The sequence below is a fragment of the Mirounga leonina genome, unplaced genomic scaffold, assembly GCF_011800145.1.
Source record: "Mirounga leonina isolate KUSES-001 unplaced genomic scaffold, KU_Mleo_1.0 Mir_173, whole genome shotgun sequence".
NCBI lineage: Eukaryota > Metazoa > Chordata > Mammalia > Carnivora > Phocidae > Mirounga > Mirounga leonina.
In genome coordinates, this window is record NW_023270447.1 from 20,081,632 (window position 1) to 20,092,612 (window position 10,981).

Consider the following 10,981-nt stretch of genomic DNA (forward strand, 5'->3'; position numbering starts at 1 on the left):
ACATCAGGCTCTAGAATGTGAAATCCTTTAGCTCATAGAGTTTATGCTGACATTATGTATTATGTATATGTATCTGCTTAAAGCTTGATTTTTCAATGTTGGGCCTGTTCTTGAAGACCAACCTGCTATGCTTGTTTTGTTTTATATTTGATGTCAGTTGATCCTGCCTAGTAATAGTGAAAGTAAAATCTAAATTCTAAACCAAAACCACCAGCAGGGTTTAACCCAGCATTCTCTACCCACCCTATGCACATCTGCTCCCCCGATCCTTTCTGAGCTTTTGTGGGAAGGTCCTGAGCTAACAGAAAGCATTGTTGTTTTAAGTTTCAACTCTTATAACACTGTTGCAACAATTAGCACTTTCTGAATTAATAGCTGCCAGTTAAAATCCACCTTTAGCAACAGTTTTGAAATCCTTGGTTCTATGCCATTAAAAATGCTAAGACCAGGAGAATAAAACCTCCTCTAGAAAATGTCGTATGAGCAGGAAGTTGCCCAAGAGGTAATGTGGTCAAATGTGGTCTTGACCCTAAAATGGCAGTTGAATTTGTGCCAGAGGAGAGGGTGGTGGTGCTGAGGATTTAAAAATAGGACACTACAAAACTATGGGCCAAATTCTTATAAAATCAGTCTTGTTTATTGACCACCACCACCTCCCAGCCCTCATACATCGCCAACACACACACACACATAAGACTGAAGTGGTTGGTCCCACTAATCTGTGATAGACTTTGGAAATGATAGTAAGAAACACTAGGGGCGCCTGGGTGGCTCAGTCGTTAAGCGGCTGCCTTCAGCTTAGGTCATGATCCCAGAATCCTGGGATCAAGTCCCCCGTCGGGCTCCCTGCTCTGCGGGAAGCCTGCTTCTCCCTCTCCCACTCCCCCTGCTTGTGTTCCTGCTCTCGTTACCCCCCTCCCTCTCTCTGTCAAGTAGATAAATAAAATCTTAAAAAAAAAAAAAATAAAGAAACACTTACTAGGTACACACTGTGTGCTAGGTACAAGCTTTATATGCATTGTCTGATTTATTTACCCTCGCTATCCAGGCAGTGTTATTTCCTCCTATTGACAGAGGAGAAAACTGAGGCACATTATAAACAAGTCACTAATCAAAGGTCATATGACCACTGAGTAGAAGATTTAGGATCTGGGCCTGGGCAAGTCTAATTTCAGAGTTCTCCTGCTTAACCACTACTCAGTCATATGGAAAATGAATATTTTTAAATTGAATCCATCAAGTACATTCAGTAAGGTACTTTTTCAAGAGGTTTTGAAATGGCATTAGTTTGTGCTTTGCCCAATAGCCTACTCATGTCCCAAATGTGTCTTCATGAGGCGATTTTACAGCTTACTCTTTAACTGAAAAGCATTTTATGACTGAAAACAAACTTCTTAATGAAAGATCATAAAGTGTCTGTGGCTTGGAAGTTAGGCAATATGAAATATACCAGGCAGAGAAACCCATTCTTAGAATTATTGTTCATATGGGCCAGTGATATATAAGTAACTTTCACATAATACATATATAAGCTTAAAGTAAAAAATGAGTTTGACATTCTCAAGAGTGGCTTTTATTTTTTTGCACCTGAATCTCAGTTATAATTATATTACTAAATAATATCTTCGTGCTACTATTTATTGAGCATATGCAGCCACTGCTCGAAGAACTTCACATCATCTGTAAATGACTAGCTGTAGCCATGCAGTGAATTATTCTAAAGGTAATGAAACATCCTTAAGGGGTTTGGAACGTCCTTATTTATTAAAACAAAACAAAACACTAAGATATACCTCCTAAGAAAGGTAACTCAATTTTCCCAGAACTCGACATTTCCAGTCTTTTAATGCCATATCTTATTATGTGTATAGAATGTGCCATAGAACATCTCAGATCATAGTTTAACATTGACTTGCTTCAAATTTCAGTGACATCAGCCCTGACAAAGCACTTAATTTCAAGCCAAAGGAATTGCTTCTTCCCTTTGACTGAGAAGCTGCTTGCTCTCTGAGGCATGGCTATCAATGGCTCAAGAAACCTTACCAGGGTAGTGAAATTGAAGATGCTCTTGTTACTCACATAAACATGACTCTCTTTGGAAAACTATCATGGGACACCTGGGTGACTCAGTTAATCGCCCCACTCTTGATTTTGGCTCAGGTCGTGATCTCAGGGTCGTGAGCTCAAGCTCTGCATCGGGCTCTGTGCTCGCCTTGGAGTCCACTTGAGATTCTCTCTCTCCCTCTCCCTCTGCTCCTCCCCCCCATTTGTGCACTCTCTCTCCCCCTTCTCTCTAAAATAAATAAATAAATAAATAAATAAATAAATAAATAAATAAATAAATAAATAAAATCTTTTAAAAAAAGGAAAACTGTCATGAAAGGTGCTTTGTATACTTAGAAAATGCTTTAACCATGCCCAGGTGATCTCTTCTTAAAACCACCACCCATACTAATACAAGATGATTTTCTTGAATTCATTTATTAATTTTCTGAATTTACTTATGTTGTTTACCTCTTAGGAAAAACAAAACACAACAAGAAAGCTTGGTTTTCCTTCTCAGTATCAATGGTAGTGGTCATTAATGGTCACTTTTATTGCTGTTAGTGAAAAGAGCACAAATTGGGATTAATGAGACCTAGATTCCAGGCGTGGCTCTGCCATTAACTAACTTTGTGACTTGGGACAAGTCTCTTAATATCTTTGCATCCTTAGTCTCCTTATTTGCAACAAAGGGGTTGGAATAGGTGATTTCTTAGGACTTATGCAGTGCTAAAACTTTTCAGATTGATCTTAAAATGATACATATTTATCCTCCCTAAATGTCAGTCAGTAATGGATATAATCACCAACATTTGATCAAGGAAGGGTGAAGGCACCCATTGCTGCTATCCATAGGAAATCTGCCCGGAGCATGGCAGACCCATCAGGCAACATCTTCCCAAAGCGCCTTTGTCGTTCACCATCCATGGTCAGTGAGCTGGGGCCTTTCCTCCGCTGAGGCATTTCCAAGCAGCTCTCCTTAGAAGTCTCCCCTTCAAGCCTCCAGGGAAATAGGGGTCTGTGGTCAAATTCCCTTGGAGGATACTATATCCCTTTCAGAGATTCACAGTGCATGTTAACATGCTTAGGACTCTGAGAAGTCCTGAGTTGAAAATACTTGTTTAACTTTGCTGACCCTAGCGTTTCTCTAACTTCATTTGATAATGGAACTGTTTCCTTTGTCACACTACCAACATTCCAGGAAGAACAAAATATCTCAGAATAGAACATTTGAACTGTTATTCTAGAGTTAAAGATGCAGAACCTTCGTAGGACCTTTTTTCCTTGGAAAGCACAGGAAATTATCAGCCCTATTAATTCATTTAATGAATTCCTACCAAGATAAGCCCTCTGGGTAGATGTTTTCCGTAGCTCCTTTGCTTACAAACATCAGCCGTAAACAGAGTGCCTCTCATCTTTAATAGGACAAAGAGCACCAGTTCTCACCAGTAATAGTGTGGCCTTGCTCCTTTACACTGAGGAATATTTCCTTGCCTTTACATATTCTTATTAGCCCCTGGGTTCTTTGACATCCTTTTAGAAATTTGAAACTGGTATAAGACAAACACATTCTGAGTACTTAAAGGGCTGGCATGGAATAGTTTATTTATTAATGACTTGGAAGACAGTTCTCCATGGGTTTCTAGTATTTCCACACATCTTATGAGCAAGGCACTGCACGTTTTGTAAGTAAGACCCTTTCTTCCAGTCTAAAATTCAAGGATACTTGTAGAGTGAACAGCCTTTGGAGAGAGAGAAAATGGCTTCCCCCGGAGCAAAAGGCAAGCAAACCTACTGTCCAGTATAATAAAGATAATGTTTCTCTTCAGAGCAAGAGGCAGACATACTTACACTCATTATAAAACATTCACATTCCCTAAGCTCATGGTTCCTCTCCTATAACACAACCTTCTATTACTGTGTTGGGACTCCAGGAACTGACACAAAAATGCTAATACTCTGGCTTCTACTTTTGCTGAGTAATAAACTTTCATCTGATCCAGGAGTTTCCTGCCTTCTACCACCATCCAAGAAACTGTGGCAGGCTCATTTTTTTTTAGCTTGCAAGGGATAAAGTCTCAGATCCTTCACAGTTCTGACAATAACTGGCTTCCCCCCCCCCCTATGAATTGGACATTGGTAGAATAACTTTATATCCTTAGGTGTTCTCCCTCCCGGAATCATCCCCGGTCTTGTGACTATTCTCTCCTTTGACTGCTTTTCTAGGCCTGTTGTAACATTTACAGCTGTCTCTCCTTGTTTCTGAGGTACATTCGGTAGAGGGTTATTAGGAATGATACGTTCTGATTATGGAATTTCAAAGAAAGGCACCATGAATTCTGTCTAGCATGATAACGTTTCATTCTATGAAACGTTACATTCTATCTTGTTTTTAAAAATAAGTTGAAAAATTAATCTTCAATGAAAAGGAAGTACCACCTTCTAGTAAAGAATGGATATCTGTGTATGTGTGTGGCGGGGGGGGGGGGGGGGGGTTCAGGGAAACTTCCAAGTTAATTGCACTGATTGCTTCCAAAAGCAATGTAGAAAGAGAAAAAGACTTGAGTTCAGATAAGAAAAATTGCTTCATGTGACCAAAGGAAGGATCATTTTACCACAACATGAAAACAACTGTGGCCTTACTTAGGAGACTGAAAACATCCAGATTTCTTGAACGTCGTCAATATTCTTCAGCTTATAAAATGCTCCTGACAACAGTTTGATCTGATGTCATTTCACGTTAACTGTTGAGTTCATTGGCTAAAGCAGAACTCAAAATTATGCTTTCTATAACAATGCTTCTGATCAACTGCTTTGAAACAATCAGAAAATGTTTTCAGGGACTTTAGAAATTGGTTTGGGAACCCAGTCTGGAAATCGTAAGTGGTACGATTGCCACAGTGATTTGACTGCCACAGATAGGGTAGTAAAGTAAGTTTTGTTGAGTACTCCATGCCAGGCACAGTTTAAGCATTTCACATGTATTATTTCACTTAATCCATGTAACAACACCATAAAATAGGTACTGTCACTGTCCCCATCTCACAGATGAGAAGGCTGAGACACAGATAGGTAATGTCACTTGCCTAAGGTCATGCATGCTGTTAGAAGGTGGCAGAGCCAAGAACAGAATCCAGGCAACCTGACTCCAAAGCCTATACTCTAACAACTCCCTTTTTACTTTATAACATCACAATTTTTTAAACTGCTGGAAATGTGATTTTTTTCCCCTAGAACATTTAAAAGAAATCAACATCAGTTTTCTTCTGTTGATTTTTATCTCTAGGTTATGATCTTCCCAGATATAATGCTGTTCTTCATTTTTCTATGAGGAATATACCTCAGGACTATTAAGGGTGAATTATGTCCATCATCAGCCTATGTGGACAGAGAAAGGAGATACTACGTAGTCCGTTTTGAGTAGGGAAACACTCCAGTTAAGCCACCTTGAAATCTTCTGTGTAAGATTTTATCTTGAACTCCTACATGAAAAATCTTTAAATAATCTAAAACAATTACACAATAGGTGTTGAGTGTTTCTCTTTAAGTCTGTATCCAGAGAAGAAGGAAAAAGCAACAATATATTGAAGGTTATCAGTTCTTTACTTGGGCAAGCTTTAATCTTTCATGATCAGGAGTGGTAGGTAATACCAAATCAGCCACAATTGCCACAGTCCCCAGATGGGCACATTGTGACTCTGTCTAGACCAACAATCACATCATAATGCTTTTCCTCAAATCAGACTGGCCCCTTATCCCCTCCAATCTCCCAGGGAACATGGAGGTGGGAAGACTAGGGGACCTCTGCATGCTTGAAGGAGAAAGGAATTTTTAAAATCTTGGAGGACTATTTCTTAGAATGGTGAGGAAAGCATTTACTATATAGCATTTATAGATCGCTGCCCAGCCTCCGAAATTCCAGAATATTTCTGAAAACTAGTGATAACAAAGCTTATGTAGAATTCTCTGCAAGGTTAGATCTGTTTAGTGTTCTGAAGACAAATGGCGTGGTACAAATTTCAGATGCGAGAGTGAGAAGCACTTCTGCGCACCCTGCCACCATTTTCACGGGAAAATGAGGGAGTCAGCACGGTCTTCGCTGAACAATTTTTGTGGAGATTGGTGGATATTTTTCTCTCTTCCCATTAAGGCCTTGAAAAGCCAAGAGTTGAGTGGAGATTCCTGCCTGTCTTCTTCTCAAATCGAGAGTAAACCCAGAGGTTCAAGAGAAGCACAGATGAATTTGTCTTCTGATCTTTCTGGGACCCCAAGCAGCTGCACAGAAGTATTGTAATTCCTTAACTAAAAGGATTTGGATTTATCTTGATTTTACCCAGCACTGTTTTTTTTGGTTTTTTTTTTTTTTTAAGATTTTATTTATTTGAGAGAGAGAGAATGAGAGAGAAAGAACACATGAGAGGGGATAGGGTCAGAGGGCGAAGCAGACTCCCCGCCAAGCAGGGAGCCCGATGCGGGACTCGATCCAGGGACTCCAGGATCATGACCTGAGCCGAAGGCAGTCGTTTAACCAACTGAGCCACCCAGGTGCCCCTTTACCCAGCACTGTTTTAAAAACAAAAAACAAACCGAAAAAAACCTTATATAATTGAATTCTTACAAACCTTTTTTTTTTAGCAAAATCAACTTCCCAAATGTTACAGTTTACTCTGAGGGGACCTGCCATCAAATTTGCATGTGCCGGGCGCCTGGGTGGCTCAGTCGGTTAAGCAACTGCCTTCGGCTCAGGTCATGATCCTGGAGTCCCTGGATCAAGTCCCGCATCAGGCTCCCTGCTCCGCGGGGAGTCTGCTTCTCCCTCTGACCCTCCCCCCTCTCATGTACTCTCTCTCATTCTCGTTCTCTCAAATAAATAAATCTTTAATAAATAAATAAATAAAAACCTCCTCTTTCCATTCTAGCCATCTTTAAAAAAAAAAAAATTTGCATGTGCCTTCAGTGGCTTCACAGCTCTTTACCACCTCCTTGATTTTGTATGTATCTTGACTCCCCTTTCTCATTTCTCTCCCTTCCATTCTCTCCTCCAAAGTGCATCAGTCTTTAAATACCCTATCCAAATCCTAGCTCCATGAAGTGTTTCTAACACTTTCTTTTCTGAAAGCTCTTATAGTAATTAACCATTTTTTTTATCTTCCATAGCTGTGAAAACTTAAATAAGTTGCTTGGCTTCTCTAAGCCTCAGTTTCTCTGTAGATAAATGGGGATAATTATAGTACTTTATAGTGTGTTGTGAGGATTAGGTGATTTAATACGTGTGTCTTAGAACTGCCTGATACACATAAATATGCACTGTCAATTTTTATTAATATTCAACAGTTAATTTTATCTTCTCTTTTTTGACACTTTACATTTTTGTTTGTTTCCCACATAGTTGAGGTTCAAAAATTATTTGTTGACTTAATTATTTTGATATTATGTCAAGGGGGAGTACTTCCTTCATGTTTTTTAAAAGAATTAATTGACGGGTACCTGGGTGGCTCAGTCGGTTGAGCAGCATCTGACTCTTGATCTCAGCTCAGGTCTCGATCTTCGGGTCATGAGTTCAAGCCCCGAGTTGGGCTCTATGCTGGGTGTGGAGTTTACTTAAAAAAAAATTAATAAACTGATAAACATGAAGAACTGCCAGTTGACAGTTTCTTAAAAGCCAAGCTCTTGCAGCTTGATATATAACTTTTTTAAAAAAGTAAACATAGTAAGTGCTTATTGCAGGAATACAGCATATATTTTTTATACTTTCATTTCTATTTCAATTTAACATATCACTCATGATACATAAAATAATCATTATCTCTCTTCCTCCCTCCAATTGAAACCCATGAAATTATTTTTTTGAGAAATTCTTATGTAAAATATCTATTATGTTGTAGAACTTCTGCAAATATGAGTGATTCAGTCAGTATCTTAGTTAATGTTATGGAAAAAAGAGTACACACTGAGAATTTTGAAATATTATTTTTATTGTTTACCAAAATCTGCATGTAGGAAGAAATAGCCAGTTTTAACATATCAATGTTACAGGTTCTTTTTTGTACCCGGTTTCCAGAGGGGTACATCCCAACATTCCCCCACTGGCTTCGTGAATTTGTGATCTGCAGGGGAAGGGAGCACCTTGCCCTCCAAAGAGAACACATTTCAAAAGTCTGTTTGAAAAGTAAAAATTGACAATGTTCATTTTAAAACAGAAATAGTTTAGCCATTGGAAGACAAGAGGAGTCAACATTTTTGTTCAGAAGAATAATGGAAATATGGCATTTAAAAATCAGGACAGAGGTGCTGAAGGTTGCTCAAGAGCTGAAATATTAAGATCTTTTCTGCTAGTTGAGTTTTCAATGTTTAGAACACAAAGCTCTGTTAATCACAAAGGAGCCAGTTCATCAATATTACTTGGATTTCTTTAGAAAGTAGCTAAATTCTTCAACTAGTCTTCTCTAGTCATCATGTAGTAGTTTGTAACAGAGACAAAACTTTGAATGGGGGAGAGAACTGGTAGAGAGACCAGATTGGCCGGGACAGTTCCTGCATTCTGCCTTCTTGTAACCAGGGCTTGCTTTCTGCTTGTGCTGGACTGAGGTACCCAGACGGAGTTATCTGATGAGGAGAAAAACCTGTTCCAGGTGGAACAGGAAATGCAATGGCTGAGGGGCGGGCACTAGGGACCAGACGAGATTGAGTTTCAAGCCAAGATACTGGAGTCTTCTGGTCAAGATAAAGAGCTATGCATGTGTTAACAGTGAAAATGGCATAATCTGTGTTAACATCCCGTAACTTGAAGGCATGACAATGAAGGAACACACATGGATTTGTGGCACATGGAAATGTGTGCACAGAAAAAGGGAATCTATGATTTTCTAAACGTAGGAAGGTATTCATTCTTTCTCACCAAAATGGCTACGTTCTGCTTGGTTATCAAGTCTGAAAATCTCTAAGAATGAGACTGTGTCCCTGGGGTCCCATCAGACCCTTGGGGATACAGCAACATGTTCTACCATGGCCATGATTGACTCCGTGTTGTGGTCCTGGTCTTTACATACCACTGGAGGAAGTGTGACTTTATTTCATCATGTTGATAAGTTATAAATTATAAAATTCTTTATAATTACTTCAATGCTATGTTTATTGGTCCTGGCCTTGTCCCTTTGGGGTAGGAACCAGAAAATTCTCAGGATAATGAATTCTGCCAAGCATATGAGGCACCACCGTTGCATCACTGGAAAAGGTCTAACAGATGTGTGATGAAGATGAACCATCACTGTCCTTGGATCAACAACTGTTGTGGTTCCCAAAATCATGCTTCCTTCACACTGTTTCTCCTTTGAGCACCACCCGTGTGTATACATGCTGCCTTCATTTTTGTTATGACTATGTTTACACAGCTTTATAGTTGGCTCTCCTTTGGGTGAAATATGGTAAAGATTGATATGAATGCAGCTTGCAGAGATCCTCCTCCAATTATTCCCTTTGAGTTAGCAGCATTTGGGCCCACCTTGTCTGCCTGGGGATTAGCTTTAAGAACAACCATAGCTGTTGGGATGTTATTTCGTAACCAGATGAAAATAATTCTCACAAACAAAACTTCTATTGAATCATGGATTGAAGAAAAGGTTAAGGATCGAATTCAGTATTACCAAGTAGATGAGGTCTTTGTTTTACCTTATGATTATGGGAAGTAGATGGAGGAATTTTAAACAGGTATTTACATGGTCAGGGTCCCTGAAGGAGATGGGCTAGAGTGGCCAATTAGAGAAGGCTGTCACCAGTAGAACTTAACAGTAGAACAATTGAGACAAAAAACAGATAAAAGAGTCAAAAGTGGGGGCACCTGGGTGGCTCAGTCAGTTAAGCATCGCACTCTTGATTTCCACTCAGGTCATGATGTTAGGGTTGTGAAATTGAGCCCCAGATCAACTCCACACTGGACGTGCAGCCTGCTTAAGATTTCCTCTCTCCCCTTCCCTCCGTCCCTCCCTGCCTCTAAAAAAGTCGGGGAGGGGGCATCTGGGTGGCTCAGTCAGTTAAGCATCAGACTCTTGATCTCCACTCAGGTCATGATCTCAGGGTCATGAGATTGAACCCCAGGTCAGGCTCTGCATAGGGTGTGGAGACTGATTAAGATTCTTTCTCCTCCCCTCCGCCCCACCATGGACACTCTCTCACTCTCTCTCTAAGGAAAAAAAAAAAAAAAAAAGCATTCAGTATAAAGCAATAGAAGATTATAGTGGTACCTGCTGTCTTTTGAATAAAGGAATCAAAAGGAATGAAAACCTTCTTCACGAGCCCCTGCACTGAAGAGCTTCGAATAAAGCTATAGAAAAGGGAGTTCATTTCAGCCAAGAGACGGTTATGATACTGATTGTATAGAGGTAAAATTCTTGATGATTCCTTTAATAGAAGGTGTTTCAAGAATAAGAGTCTGGTTTTCTAGAAACTGTGTGGAGATGTATCCATGTAATTCTGAAATAGATCAAGCCCCAGAGGGCAAGAAGAAAAATAGATAGCCACAGTTAAAGTAAAATTATTCCTTAAGTCCTCTCCATTACTTGAAAATTGTACATATTACTAAAAAATTATGCAATGAGCCTACTCTGATCAAGGTGTGTTTTTTTCCTCAAAGGTGCCCTAGTGCCATGATCTAAATATTTTTATTACCATTTTGAAATGGGAGAAGCCATTCTGCTTATGCCTTTGAATTCCTGCCCCTCTTTGCCACCCTTCCTCTCCCCAAAAGGAAAAACACTTTACCAAAGTAAGTCAGTTGCATTGTCTCTAGGATTATTTTTATGTGTTGCACACTATGGACCACACCTGCAGATATAGTGATGCTTTTACCCTGTTTCCCCAGCTGACATTTCTTATGTAATATTCTAAATACTACAGAACTTAATATGTTAGATTCAATATAAACTTAAATTATTACCTGTCT

The 10,981-nt window shown here is 39.5% G+C and overlaps 1 pseudogene; it reads left to right on the top strand.

Moving 5' to 3' along the window:
• Window positions 1–8,120: 8,120 nt before the first annotated feature.
• Window positions 8,121–10,556, top strand: LOC118020187 (annotated as a pseudogene).
• The last annotated feature ends 425 nt before the right edge of the window (window positions 10,557–10,981 follow it).